Below are 14335 nucleotides of genomic sequence, written 5' to 3' on the forward strand. Positions count from 1 at the left end.
GTCCAGTTTTAACTGTTGCTTCCTGACCTGCATACAGATTTCTCAAGAGGCAGGTCAGGTGGTCTGGTATTCCCATCTCTTTCAGAATTTTCCACAGTTTATTGTGATCCACACAGTCAAAGGCTTTGGCATAGTCAATAAAGCAGAAATAGATGTTTTTCTGGAACTCTCTTGCTTTTTCCATGAGCCAGTGGATGTTGGCAACTTGATCTCTGGTTCCTCCGCCTTTTCTAAAACCACCTTGAACATCAGGGAGTTCACGGTTCACGTTTGTAGCAGCTGAACTGTAATAAACTGGGGTAAGTCTGTCTTGTTTCTGAGAATAAATACGTTGCACTTTGTCCGTGGCTTGGATCATGGGCAGAGTACAGGCGGTAGAGTGCCAGCAGCTGGAAAGGCTTGACCCCACAGGAAAGGCAGCATGTTTGGTCCAGGGCCTCCTGTATAAATATGTGAAGTGTTTATGTGGCCCATCGGTTGCTGTTAGGGCACCAATAACCCCCCACAGGTGGCAGAGCTGGGGACACAGCCACACTGGTGTCCGAGCCCCAGGCGCTTACTCAGGGCATCTCTCAGGTCTGCTGGTTCGGGAACCTCTTCTCCGTCTTCCATTCATGAAGTGAACACGTTTGTGATCAATACGTAGAGATCAATTGACTGATATCATTACAAGGAAAAAAGCAAATGAGATCCAATGTAAATATGTCGATTCTAGTTATCAACATACTCTGTGATTCCCACAATTGCTTGTCCCCAAATGTAAAAACGACGTGATTAAACAGCCTTTTAACTCCTGTTTGCCAGTGAACACCAGGTCTTGAGTGTGCCCCACCCACTCCCTAGGCGCAGAAAAGACCTGGTCTTTTTGTAAGAGTGGAGCCCAGCAAGCGGGTTGTTCCTGCTTCCTTCTGTCCGATCCCACTGACCGAAGAGCTGCCTTTGCCAGCAGGGTGACGTAACGTCCCCCGGGCCCCCAGCGTCTAAGAATCTCTGCAGAGTTTCCAAATAGCCACCCTGTTCTCTCCATCTTTCAACAAAATGCAATGTCATAAAACAATTGTTTTCCAGAATTTCTCTGACTGCAGTTTGATCTTTAGCCTCTAAACTTGCCGACAAAGGTCCGTCTAGTCAAAGCTGTGGTTTTTCCAGTAGTCATGTATGGATATGAGAGCTGGACCATAAAGGAGGCTAAAAGCTGAAGAAGTGACGCATTCAAATTGTGATAAGGATGTGAGAGCTGGAAAGAAGGCTGAACACCAAAGAACTGAGCTGCAGTGCTGGAGAAGACTCGTGAGAGTCCCTTGGACTGCAAGGAGATCCAATCCGTCCATCCTAAAGGAAATCAATCCTGAATATTCACTGGAAGGACTGATGCTGAAGATGAAGCTCCAATACTTTGGCCACCTCATGCGAAGAGCTGCCTCATTGGAAAAGACTCTGATGCTGGGAAAGATTGAGAGCAGGAGGAGAAGGGGATGACAGAGGATGAGATGGTTGGATGGCATCACTGACTCAGTGGACATGAGTTTTAGCAAAATCCAGGAGATAGTGAAAGGCAAGGAAGCCTGCATGCTACAATCTGTGGGATCATGAAGAATTAGATATAACTTAGCAACTAAACAACAAAATTCAACATTTCAAAACCTTGCATACGATACAGCTCCAGCCTCTGTTCCTAAACATCCACACCAATTTCCACTGCCCTCAGCAGGAGAGAGTTCACTTACACGGAAGGTACTCCAGGATCTTAACATGAAGACAGCAGCTGCCACATACACGTCCTGCTCCCCACTTCCCACTCAAGCCAAACACTTTGGGTGCTTCCTCCCCAGTTTCTCTCCTCTTATTTCCCTTTCTTATCCCAACTACAGCGTCTAGCCATCTGTCAGAGGAAGGGAGGATACACATGCCTGGAGCACCCTTGCCCCGGGGACCATCCTCTGTGTACTGACTGTCTCCTTTACAGCTTGAACTGAGGGCCACCTGTATTCCATGGGGCCACAAAGAGTCGAACATGACTGAGCGACTGAACAACAACCTGTATTCCATGCACAATGATACATTCTGGCTCAGTGACCATGTAAATTACAGTATTTGGACGTGTTCCCAAATACTGTGAAATGGAGAAAGAGAAAAATTGTGGCTGCAACTTTAGTAGGTGCACTAAGAAAAGCTACAATGATAAACCTTGGTTTTCTGTAGGCAGATAAAAGGTGGTAGTCATTTGCAACCCCAGTAAATCAGAAAGGCTTGAGAGATCCCAAAGGAAATAAAGGGCAAGGTGAACTCTTATCAAAACCAAATTTTCAATTCCAGGGAACTTGAGGACTTTTAAGATAAAAATTACAGTTGGACCATCGCACTTCAGTTCACACATCTCTTTGTTTCAGCTTCTTCATCTGTGAAATACAGTACCATCTTGCTACTTAATGATGTTATAAAATAATCAGTGAGACATGATAAATTTGAATTATTTGTGCGCACCCTGAATCTCTAGTAAATAATGGAGGAAGGAGAGGAGGGAATCAGAAAGCATCCATGGATAATACAAGCAGGAACCGTAATCGCCAGGTGTTTGCAGGGAACTAATCATTCCATAGACAACTTGATTGCTTTTGCGATGGAATTACAAGATTTACAGATGAAAGCAATGCAGTTGATGCATGTCTAGAATGACGACTGCAATATAATACATCTGATACAGTGTTGCACAAAATCCCGCTTGCAAAATACATCTGTGTGGGTTGGGACTGTCACTAGGACAGAAAGCCAAGGAGAGGCCGCCAAGAAATGAGTAAGAAGAGATGCAACTGCTTCTTTGGAGCCTACCGTAACCCTGACTTACAACAAAGAGGACCTTGGATTTGATGCTGAAAAATCTGTTTAAAAACCAACAGGCAAAGGATAGTCATACACATCACCCTTGCTGAATGTTTGGAACTACAGAAATGGTACCAAAAAAAAAATGATAGAACCATGGACCACAGACCACAGATTCTTGAGCAAAAACTAAAAGTTTTGTCAACTCTGGCAAAACACATATTTTTTGTTTTCCAGAAATTATATCTCTCATGCATGTGCTCACTCACTAAGTCGTGTCCAGCTCTTTGCAACCCCATGGACTGTAGCCTGCCAGGCCCCTCTGTCCATGGGATTTCCCAGCCAAGAATACCGTAGTGGATTGCATTTCCCCCTCTGGGGCGATCTTCCCGACTCAGAGATCCAACCCCCATCTCCCGCGTCTCCTGCATTGGCAGGCGGATTCTTTACCACTTGAGCCGCAGGGGAAGCCCGGTATCTCTCATGAGCTACTAGTAAAGCTGGAGACGTAGCTCTAATCATAATGTAGCATTTATGGAGCGCCTGTTGTATGCCAGATAATGACTTCAGCATCTCTCACGGGGCTTCCCCTTTCACTCATCGGTGAAGAATCTGCCTGCAGTGCAGGAGCTGTAGGAGACTCTGGTTCAAACCCTGGGTCAGGACGGTCCCCTGGAGGAGGGCACAGCAGCCCACTCCAGTATTCTTGCCCAGAGAATCCCATAGACAGAGGAGCCTGGCGGGCTACAGTCCATGGGGTCGCACAAAGTCGGACAGGACTGAAGCGACTTAGCATGCCTGCAGGCACACACCCCTCATGACTGAGACCCACGAGGCGGGTCCTGCTTCGACGCGCAGTGTGGACGCTGTTGGCATCCCGCCCAGGCCTCCTCCACTGCTGAGCATCAAGGCTTCCAGTGGCCAGGACACCCCTTCCTACTCCACTGGCTCTGGCCTTGCTGGAGCCTCTGCTCCCGAGAGGTTATTCCTCCCCAGCTCCATCTCCTGCAAAGACAATTTGCACCCAGCTAACACAGGGACACCCAGGCTGGTTCCGGGGCCCTTGTCTCAGAGCGGGTCCAGCTTTGCCCAGCACTTCCCTCTGCAGAGCTCCCCGTGGAATCAGAGGGAACACAGACTCTAGCTGAGACCACATCCTTGCCCCAGCCTGTCCGGCTTCTTCCCTGCCTCCTTTTCTCCTGAGACTGTCCCCTCAGGCAACCAAGTGCATCTCTCTGCTTCTGGAGAACCAAGTTCAGAATGGAGCTGGCAGAGGAGGAAAGAGCCTTAGGAAGGGTCGATAACTAGGTGCTGGGTCATACTGTGAACTGGCAGAGTCGGAGTCTAGCCCAGGCTGCCCTCTAGGACCAACATGCCCAGAGGGGGAACAAGGCTGTCCGATAGGGCGGGCAGGGACAAGAAGGGTACCAACCATGCCTGCGCCCTGCTCCATCCGCCCTGGGCCCTACCGCCTTCACCCTTCAGGCAGGTTCATCACCCGAGGCCATAAATTGCTGTTTGACCACATTTGGTCCCGTTGAATTTCTGTCCCTTGCAACCAAGAATCTGGAGGCAGCATCCCTGATGTGAGTAGGGAGGCCAGGGGTGAAGCATTAGCTTCTTTCCGAGACAAGGTAACGAGCTTGTTCTCGGACACATTTAGGTGGAGGTGCCCAAGGAGAGAAGAGATGTCCACAAGAGCGCTTTCCTAAGAGAAGAGTCGACGATGTGGGCGAGCCAGAGCAGGACCCGACGGGGACGAGGACCCCACGGCCTGGCCCTTCCCCAAGTCCTCGGCCTGTCTCCCGTCTGTGCAAAACTGTAGTCAAAGAAAAGTTTAATCAGAAAATTGAGAACCTGTGAAGACAGGGGAAACAGTCAAAGGAGAGCAAATAATAATAATGCGCTCATTAACCATAGTCAAGGACCCTCAGCTCCTTCTCAAGGGCTCTGGATGATATTCTGAGGCACATCCTGTGAGCTGTCTTACAGATACTGAAACCCCAGGTGGAGGAGTTAACTACTGATGACCAGACCGTACCCAGGACACGAGCTGCCACAATTCTGAGAACTGGCCACAAAGAAATGGGGGGAAATGGACCCTGGAACTGAGGATTCACTGTACCTGAAACAACCAACACGATGCTGACCAGACCATCGACGACCAATCGGAAGGCGGCTGTCAGAGGTGGCTGTGCTGTTTCTGATGGAGCTCCCCCATCTCCCACACTCCGTCTGTAAAAGCGCCTGCCCCACTAGTTGGGGGCTGGGTGGGGGGAGTCAGCCTTCAGACAGATGTCTGCCCCCCTCCCTCCCTAGTTCCCGGCGTCTGAAATAGAACAGACTGTCCTTTCCACCATCCTGGCCTGTTCGGTGGCTTTTGGGCAGCAGGAAGCCAGACCCCACCACACCTCTTTCACTAGCAGAAAACGGAAATAAATCTTGAACCGGGTACTGATGGTTTGCACCAAAATAAAGATACGGAAGGGGATGCACGTGTGTGCTCAGACATCTCCGACTCTGTGCAACCCCATGGACTATAGCTCCTCTGTCCATGGGATTCTCCGGGCAAGGGTACTGGACTGGTTGCCGTGCCCTCCTCCAGGGGAGCAGGGATTAAACCCGAGTCTCCCGAGTCTCCTGCACTGGCAGGCAGTCTACTTCTGCACCACCTGAGAAGCCCACGGAAGGGAATATTCCCAGACAAGTTTCCAGGTGCTGATACTAGGTAGGGCTGTCAGATTCTATGAATAAAAATACAGATGGCCCCTAGTTCCACGTGTTTTTCTTATTCAAAATCTTGGTGCTTCAAGACACACTGTGTACGGAGTCTGTGGAGCTGCTGAAGGAGAAAGAAAAAGAGTGATGGGATTTAGACTGTGACTTTACTAAACATGCTGGTCAATCAGACAACTAGTTCAATACCTTTAGACCATGAAACGTCTGCACCTGGTGTTATGACTCTGGGTTTAGTGCGCCAGTGTCTCCAGCGTATCCTAGCTTATAGCTGATGGGAACTTGAATAGAAATTTGTGTCCTGCTGTTGTGTAAATATTGTGTAAATCTTAATTATGTCGAATTGATTCGTAATGTCTCTCAGGTCTACTGTATTCTACTTTCCTTTACATTCATTCTATTAATTTTGGAGAATTTTATATTGAAATTCCAACTAAAAATCTTAATTTATCTACTTAAGCAATTGTAGTATTTAGCGGAACTGTATGTAATTTTGTTCTGTATTTTCTATGTCTCCTATAAATATGTTATCATATTTTCATAACTTAAAAAAGAAAAAAGAAAAAAATAAGCTATTTTAACGATTCCTCTGATGAGATAAATATTCAGATCCTTCCATTTATATAGGTTTCCACTGATGTTTCTTGGCAAAAAAAAATGTTTATTATTTTCTACATTGTTTACAGTTGCACAGATTTTGTACGAAAGTACTTAAATGAGCATAAAATGCCTTCCTCCTCTTTCCTAAACAATGACCCCCTCATCCGGAATCTTTTCAGTCGCTGCTTCGCCCACACTGAACAGAAGCACTCATTCTTGACTCTGCCAAATTTCTCAACGACTGCTGCTTATTCATACCCAGATCTGCGGTAAACTTCCTGAACTATTTATAATTATCGAGGCCCTGGCTGGCGGCATCTGGCCCCATCTCCACCAGGAGGGGTGTGCTGCGCCAGCGAGAGTGCATGAGCTCCTCTCTCCCAGTTGTGGGCTTGTTCCCCATCCATCACGACTTCTCACGAGCGTGCGACCTGACGGGCGCATTTCTTGTGAAATCCGGGGCTGCTTGACCTCTGAGACTCTGAGTTTCCTCGGCCCAACCGCGACCTCTTTGGCTCACTTCTCTATCTCTGTATTGACTTTGCTTCCTCTTCCCCCTCAAACTTCTTCGTAAACATGAACATTTCCCTGAGCTAATTCCTTCATCTCTCACCAGCTTGTTGCTCCCCCCTACACTAGCAAATTCACCCAGTAGCACCATTTCCCCTCTAAGACACTGAGGAAGAGTTCCATTTTCACCTGAGCATTTAAATCCAACCCACGCAGCCCGGGGTGAGGATGGTAAATGCCCCTCCTGTTTCCTTATTTCTGTTAATGCACCTGCCTCCTCACCATCGTCCGCACCAGAAGCTCTTCAGTCGCCTTGGACTCCATCCTGTTTGTTCCTTGGGGCCGAGGAGTCGCCGTGCCTGGTCCGTTTTTTCCCCATCTATCTCAGTGAAAGACAGGGGAGCTTGGCATGCTGTGGTCAAAAGGGTCACAGAATCGGACACAACTGAGCAACTGAACACAGACAACAACTCTATCCCTTCCTTTCCCATCTAGTACCACTCGGAAATGGCGACCCACTCCTGGATTCTTGCCTGGAGAATCCCACAGACAGAGGAGCCTGGTGGGCTACAGTCCTTGGGGTCTCAAAGAATCAGACCCGACCGAGAGCCTAAGAACACCAGTCACTTCCAGAACACAGATCTCTCCACCGCATGGACACGGAGCCACTTTCACTAGCTTTTTTCCCAACACTCTGTTCTTTTAATGCATTTTACACAATAGCAGGTGTAACACCTTACTGCGTTGCTTTCTAGATCACGTTCCTTGCCCGTGCCTGGTTAGCTCGGAGGTAGACTGGGTGTGGACAAGCTGAGCTGAGACTCCTGGTGAAGGCAGAGTATCCACCAGGTCTGGGCATCCAGACCGCCAGCTTGGGAAGGGTGATGGAGATTGGAAATGTGAGTCTGCAATTCAGAAGCAACCAGAAGACCATCTGAAGGCAGGCCAAGAGTAAGCGGAGGGTGCAAGCCATTCCCTCTGATGCTCAGCCCTGCCCACGATGGTGAGAGGGGACGGACGCAGTCAGCACCCCCTAGAAGCTGGCGGGTTCCCGCAGGGGGCTGGCGAGCTGCTGGGAGATGCGGCTGCAGACACAGAGTGTCGATTCAGGAACACATGGGGGCTGGTAGGCAGAGAGCCGACACTCTGGAGAGGCTGTGCTCCGTGAGGGGTATCCTGGAAACACAGAGCAATACGCTTCAGGGGAGCGTTTGCCAAGCTCAGAACAGGAATAGGAACAAAGCTGGATGGAGAGCGGGCAAACTGCTGAATGAGGACTTCGTCCAGGCCCCCAGCCCGACCCCAGCAGGGGAAGGTGGGCCGGGGACCTGTCACTCAACACCTGCCCTATTTAGAGAGAAATGGGAAGCCAGAACCAGGTCAGAAACCTAAAGCCTCTAAGCCTTCCCTGCAGGGCATCATCCGAGCTCCTTAGCCTTTCCAAAGCAATCGCCCAGAACTGAAATGCATTTATCTTTTCATCTGGATTCCAGCTTTTCCCTTAACTTCTTCCCTATTTTAGTCAACCCCTTAAACCATCGAATATATATTTGAACTTTTCCATAATCCTTAACTGTCTCTGATCCACCCCCACGTCATCCGCCCTTTAAAAACAAGGTCTACACACCCCTTCTCTGAAGAGATCTTTCTTGATCAAACTTTGCCCATTGTATCTCCCTTACTTGGGCTCCCAAAGCACCTGTCTTCTAACTCATTTCTCAGTTCACCACGTGTGTATCACGTCGAGGGGATCATCCATCTGTAGTGATTATGGCAGGATCCCCCAGCCAGAATGCGACGTCCTTGAGCTCAGGAAACCTCCTGTGTTTGCCTTGGTACCTCCTACAGTTCTTGCAATAAGGTTGCTTACCTCAACAGGTAATTGTTAAATGTTGCGTGGTCGCCGTCTCCTTTAAAATGCTTAGGCCCAAGAAGGAAGAATTTTTTTTTCTCTGCCTTCCTGTTTTCGTCGTACAATTTGTGAGTTCCTCTCATTTACATTCCTCTTCTGATAAAAGCGCTTGCCATAGTAACAGCCTTGCCTGGTGATGCTCAATCTCCGGTAATAAGCAGGATGGATGCGGATGTCTTGGAGGAAGTGAAAAGGCATATACCGACAATGAAAAAGCCAATATGTTGGGGAAATACACCAAATGATTATTTTTCTTTTGTTTTTTTTTTTTCGCCGAGTCTTTATATTTAAAGGTCTTTTCCAAAAGATAAATATTGTCCCTTATTGACTGTGTATTTCCAATTTGTTGGAAGCTTTAGGGCTTTCTGAGTTTGTTTGCTTTTTCACACAAACCCAAGAGCTTTGAACAAGGGAATCTACCAGGCCTGCAAGAATCCCTTATAGCTGAATACAACTTGTTTTTTTTCCTTCCTTCAAGATGAGAAGCCCAGGGTGAAATGGGACTCCTCTGGAGAGAGAATTATAATCCCTAGACAGGCGAAGACTCTGTTTTCCCCCCTCAGTAAAACACTGTATGGGAGTTAGCACACCTTGTCCTGTTTCTGGGCTTCCCCAGTAGTCAAGTGGCAGATGCGAGTTCAATCCCTGGGTCAGGAAGATCCCCTGGAGAAGGAAATGGCAACCCACTCCAGTATTCCTGCCTGGAGAATTCCAGGGACAGAGGAGCCTGGCGGGCTACAGTTCCTGGGGTTGCAAAGATTTGGATTCTACTGAGCGACTAACACTTCCACTTTCACCCACGTGGGGCCCTGTGGATTCCTCTGCCCAACCCGCCCTCCACAGTGAGCGGAGGAACCTCATGGCGTCACCGCAGGCTTGCTTTCTCCACCTCCCCACAGCCAGGCAGACTGAGCTCTCCTGGTCTCCTAAGAACATCTGACCTCCAAACGCTGAGCTCCCCTGGGGGCATTCATTCTAGGAGGCAGCCCGTGTTCCTTTTGGCTTTTCAGAATGAGCTGAGTTCCTTGCTGCTGGAGAAAAACAGGGACATATTGACAGATTGATTTCTTTTCATAGATTGATTCCCATCCTAACAGAAAGTCTGTGCTGTTCAGAAGAAACACAGGGTACCTATTTACTGAATCTGACGTCTGCGTTTCCAGGGCTCTCATCGCTTTCAAGAGGGACACACAGTCTGACCGAGGTGGAGGAGAGAGGCCCGAGTCCCACATTCTCCTCCCAGTACATTGCTTTTCACACTGACGGCCCCTGCCTCGCCTCTTCTCACCTCTTCATGTTGGGAAATTGATTTGGACTTTCTTTCTCCATCGATTGCTGCATTTTTGTTAGTTTCCCTGCATTTGCCAGTTCAGAATCATTGGTCCAAACGAGATCCCCTTGGGGAGAAAGGAGGCCAGTCAGGTCATGCAAAACTGAGAATGTTTTTGTTGGTGTAACCACGTCTCCCCCGCCCCCACGCAGGTACACCCACGTCAGGAACCATCGTGACTAATTACAGGGTCAGCGCAAGGCGTTCGAGTTGTGCAATCGGGTCCCACACACGCCAAAGCAATGTTTTTATTTGCTTGTTTTGATCCGGTGATTTTGCTTATGTAATTGCTACCAAGCTAAAGCTTTCTGAACGTTGTTTACTTCACACCTTAACTCCATAAATGAGTCTGGATCAACCCTTCTAGGTCAAAAAATGAGAAGATCCCTAATTTCCAGCATTTCCAGACTGTCTGTTCTCCATGGAAAATGATTGCCTCAGAAGACAACTGTTCTGTCACAACCTCTGTTGTGACACACCAAAATACACACCGGTGCCTGGCAACTTGCAAAATGCTTCAGCACTGAAACGTTCCCATTTTGCTTTTAAAGGAAGAGTGCACAAAGACGTTAAAAACAATTGTCTAATGTAGCATGTTTTGCTCAACTTCATTTGACACGATCAATAAATTTGTGGAGAAAATCAATGTATTAAGAACTATAAATTTTCTTTATTTCCTCTACATAGAAGAATATTGATCTGACAGGAGAGTGGATATGTGTTTGTAGGCACCAGGAAGGTTCGGAAAGGGACCTCCTGGCAATAAGGTCCTCCGTGAGGTCTGCCAGGCTGCTCTGTCCGTGGGATTCTCCACGCAAGAATACTGGAGTGGGTTGCCATGCCCTTCTCCAGGGGATCTGCCCAACCCAGGGATCAACTCAGCTCTCCCACACTGCAGACAGATTTTTGACCATCTGAACCACCAGGGAAGCTCTACAAAGCATGAAATGGCAAATGGCTAAAGTAAAAATTTTTGCAACAGAAAGCAGTGCAGTTTATTTGCACCCTCTAAAGGTCCAGCGAATGGAAGGTTTCCCAGGGGAGGGCTGTCCTGACACCTCAGAGAAGCAGGACAACAGGTGAGACTCTTCAAATATCCCCCCAAACAAGACTCAGGTAAATTTTCCCAAAGTTCCTAGAGATGGAGAGCTATAAGAAACTAAGAAATTAGATCAACTACACATTGCGTGCAAAAGGCACGCTGAGGAAAAGAAGGAGTTGCTTCCACACCCGGCTCTGAAAGCAAGTCCTGAATTTGGACGCTGGTGGGACACAGCCTGGCCATCAGGACAGGCCAGCAGCAGGCAGGCCAGGGGCCTCAGAAGTAGCCGTGACCAGGAGGAGGCGGACGGGGCCTGGAGGAGGGGCCACCCCGGGGATGGGGGGCACCGCTGTCCCACGGCATCAGCGGGGCCTGGCAGGGGGGCTGCCCTGGGGATGGGGGGCACCACTGTACCACGGCGCCAATGGAGCCCGGGCAGCCTGGACTCGGGGTCCTGGTGAGCACCGTCCTCTGCAGCCGGGCCATCTCACTAAGTGACTTTCGGACTTAACTTAGGGGGGCCCTGCTCAAGGGGAAGATCCTTCCTCTCCTAGCACTACAAGCCCTGAGCCCTGTCAACAGGAATGTCATTGTCCAGGGCTGAGTCTGAGAAAATGGTGTTCCCCAGCCTTGCAAACGAACTGCAGGCTCACCTTCAGATATGGGTGTTCAGTCCCAGACCACTGCAGTAAAGCCAGCGTCACAGTAAAACAGACAGCGCAATAAAGTGGACCACACGAATGTTTTGCTTTCCTGGTGCATATAAAAGCTTCATTTACAAGGGATGGCCACCTAGTAGGTGTGCAGTAGCATCGTATCTAAAAAGCATGTACATACTTTAATTAAAAAAATACTTCACTGCTTAGAAATGCTAACCACCATCTGAGCCTTCAGCAGAGTGCAGTGCACGTGGGTGCTCAGTTGCTTCCTGTCTGATTCTTTGTGACGCTATGGACTGCAGCCCGCCAGGCTCCTCTGTCCGTGGGATTCTCCAGGCAAACATACTGGAGCAGGCTGCCATGCCCTCTTCCAGGGGATCTTCCCAACCCAGGGATCAAACCTGCATCTCTTACGTCTCCTGCATTGCAGGTGGACTCTTTACCGCTGAACCACCAGGGATGCCTGCCAGGTGTAGTTGTAACATCAAAGATCGTTGATCACAGATTGCCATAGCAAACACAATAATAATAATGAAAAAGTTTGAAATATTGCACGAATTACCGATAGATGATGCAGAGACACCAAGTGAGCAAATACTGTTGGACAAATGGCACTGAGAGACTTGCTAGAGGCAGGGTCGGCCCAAACCCTCGATTTGAAGAAAATAGGCAACAGCTTTTTTTTTTTTTTTTCTGGCCTTATGGCAGGATCTTAGTTCCCTGCCAGGAATCAAGCCTGGTCACGGGAGCAGGTCTCCCAGGAGTGTTATGTAAACCACTAAGTCTCTCGGTCCCTGGTTGGCCTGTTTCTGGAATAAAAGAGAGAACACTGTGACTCTGCCTATAGACTTCATTCTTGCGGCAATATTTCCTCTCTGCGTGAGTGTCCCTCAACATTGTCTTGTCCACCCCTGAAGGAGTTTTTAGACGTGTCCTTCCTAACCCCTTCCCGTGACCTGTTCTGGTCGCAGATACGGTGCACATGGTGTGTACTGTGGTCATTTGAAGGCCCACAGACTGCGGCCATATCTCAGGGACTTTCTTTCCATCGAGGATCAGTTTTCACCTCCTGGGAACCACATTGCCCTGTTGGAGATGCATGTTCTGCCAAACCCATGACTTCCCTGTCCTGTTCTTAAGAAGAGGTGTGTGGAGAGCGTTTGAAATTCTCATGCCAGTTTCCAGTGAGCAATTCTTAATACACGATCTTCCTGCTCTTAAAACTCTGAGATGATCCTGCGTTTCCCTGTGAAAGGAAAGGTCAGCCTCTTCCCATGGAGACCTGAAGGGTATGAAATTCGATGCTGGCGGCCACACCTGCCCATGGATGTGGGTTGGGAGGAGGGAGGGGGGCAGGACACGTGATGTGAAGTGGGTGCCAGGTGACAGGCAGTGTCAGGCATGTTCCATCATAAGCAGGAAAGGAAGTGCACTCTTCATAGGCAGATGAAGGAAAATCCGCCTATCTCAGGGGTTCTGAGTGCGGTGTTGCAAATAAATGACATACTACTTTTTCAAAAAATCTATTGAAGTGTAGTTGATTTACAATGTATTAATTCCTGCTGCATAGTGAAGTCACTCAGTTATACATATATTCATTCCTTTTAAAAATATTTTCCCATACGGTTTATATAGGACGGCTTCCCGGTGGCTCAGATGGTAAAGCGTCTGCCTGCAGTGTGGGAGACCTGGGTGCGATCCGATCCCTGGGTCGGGAAGATCCCCTGGAGAAGGAAATGGCAAGCACTCCTGTACTGTCGCCTGGGAAATTCCACGGACGGAGTACACTGGTAGGCTACAGTCCACGGGATCACAGTCATACACGACTGTGCAACTTCACTTATCCAGGATATTGAGTACAGTTCCCTGTGCTCTACAGAGGGACCTTCTTTATCCATTCTACGTGCAAAAGCTCACATCCACAGACCCCGACCTCCCCCTCCACCCCTCCCCCAAGCCCCTCCCCCTTGGCGACCATCAGTCTGTTCTCTAAGTCTGTGATTCCGTTTACAGAATTTAACATAAAAACAGACCTACAGCATCTCAGCATCACTCAGTGTGGTAACTCTCCTGCCTTCTGCCTGTTTCCGTGGAGAGGTCAGCCCCGCCAGGCACAGAGCGTTTTCCCGGGGACCCACGGTCTACCTTAGGCGGGTGCCTGTGAAGGCCATTTGGCACCTGTTTGCGAGTCGGCCAGATGTTCGTTCAGCAGATGGCTAGAGCCATCAGCACGTGTCCGGGAGACAGTGCGTGAACTACCTCGGAGCATTAAGCCAAACCGTCCGCCTCTCGCAGTTTGCAGATGCAGCTCTGATAGCTCCTCCTCTTCCCGGGAGGAGTGAGAGGCTGTGCCATCCTGCCCAGAGCCCTAGTGCTGCCTGAGCCACATGGAGGGTCAGAGTGAGGGGCTCCGGGGCTCTTCCCAAGTGCTGGAAGGAGCAGCTGGGAGGGCACGTCCTTGGAGCACTCCTCCCAGGAGATGTGCACCCTCTGATCCTCCTGGGATCTCCAGCACTGCTCCCTACAGGTCAGACCCAGGGCACCGCAGGGTGGATCCTCAGGCAGACACGTTGCCATGGGGAAAGTAAGGGTGGGGGGTGGCTTTCTGCATTCCCCATCCTCTCCCTCCATAAAGATGCATGCTGACCAACAAGGCAGAGTCATTCTCACTTGGCCTTGTTTGTTCAGATGTCTTTACACTCTGATGAATTGATTCTGAAAAAGAT

Source organism: Ovis canadensis, chromosome 10, assembly GCF_042477335.2.
Source record: "Ovis canadensis isolate MfBH-ARS-UI-01 breed Bighorn chromosome 10, ARS-UI_OviCan_v2, whole genome shotgun sequence".
Lineage (NCBI taxonomy): Eukaryota > Metazoa > Chordata > Mammalia > Artiodactyla > Bovidae > Ovis > Ovis canadensis.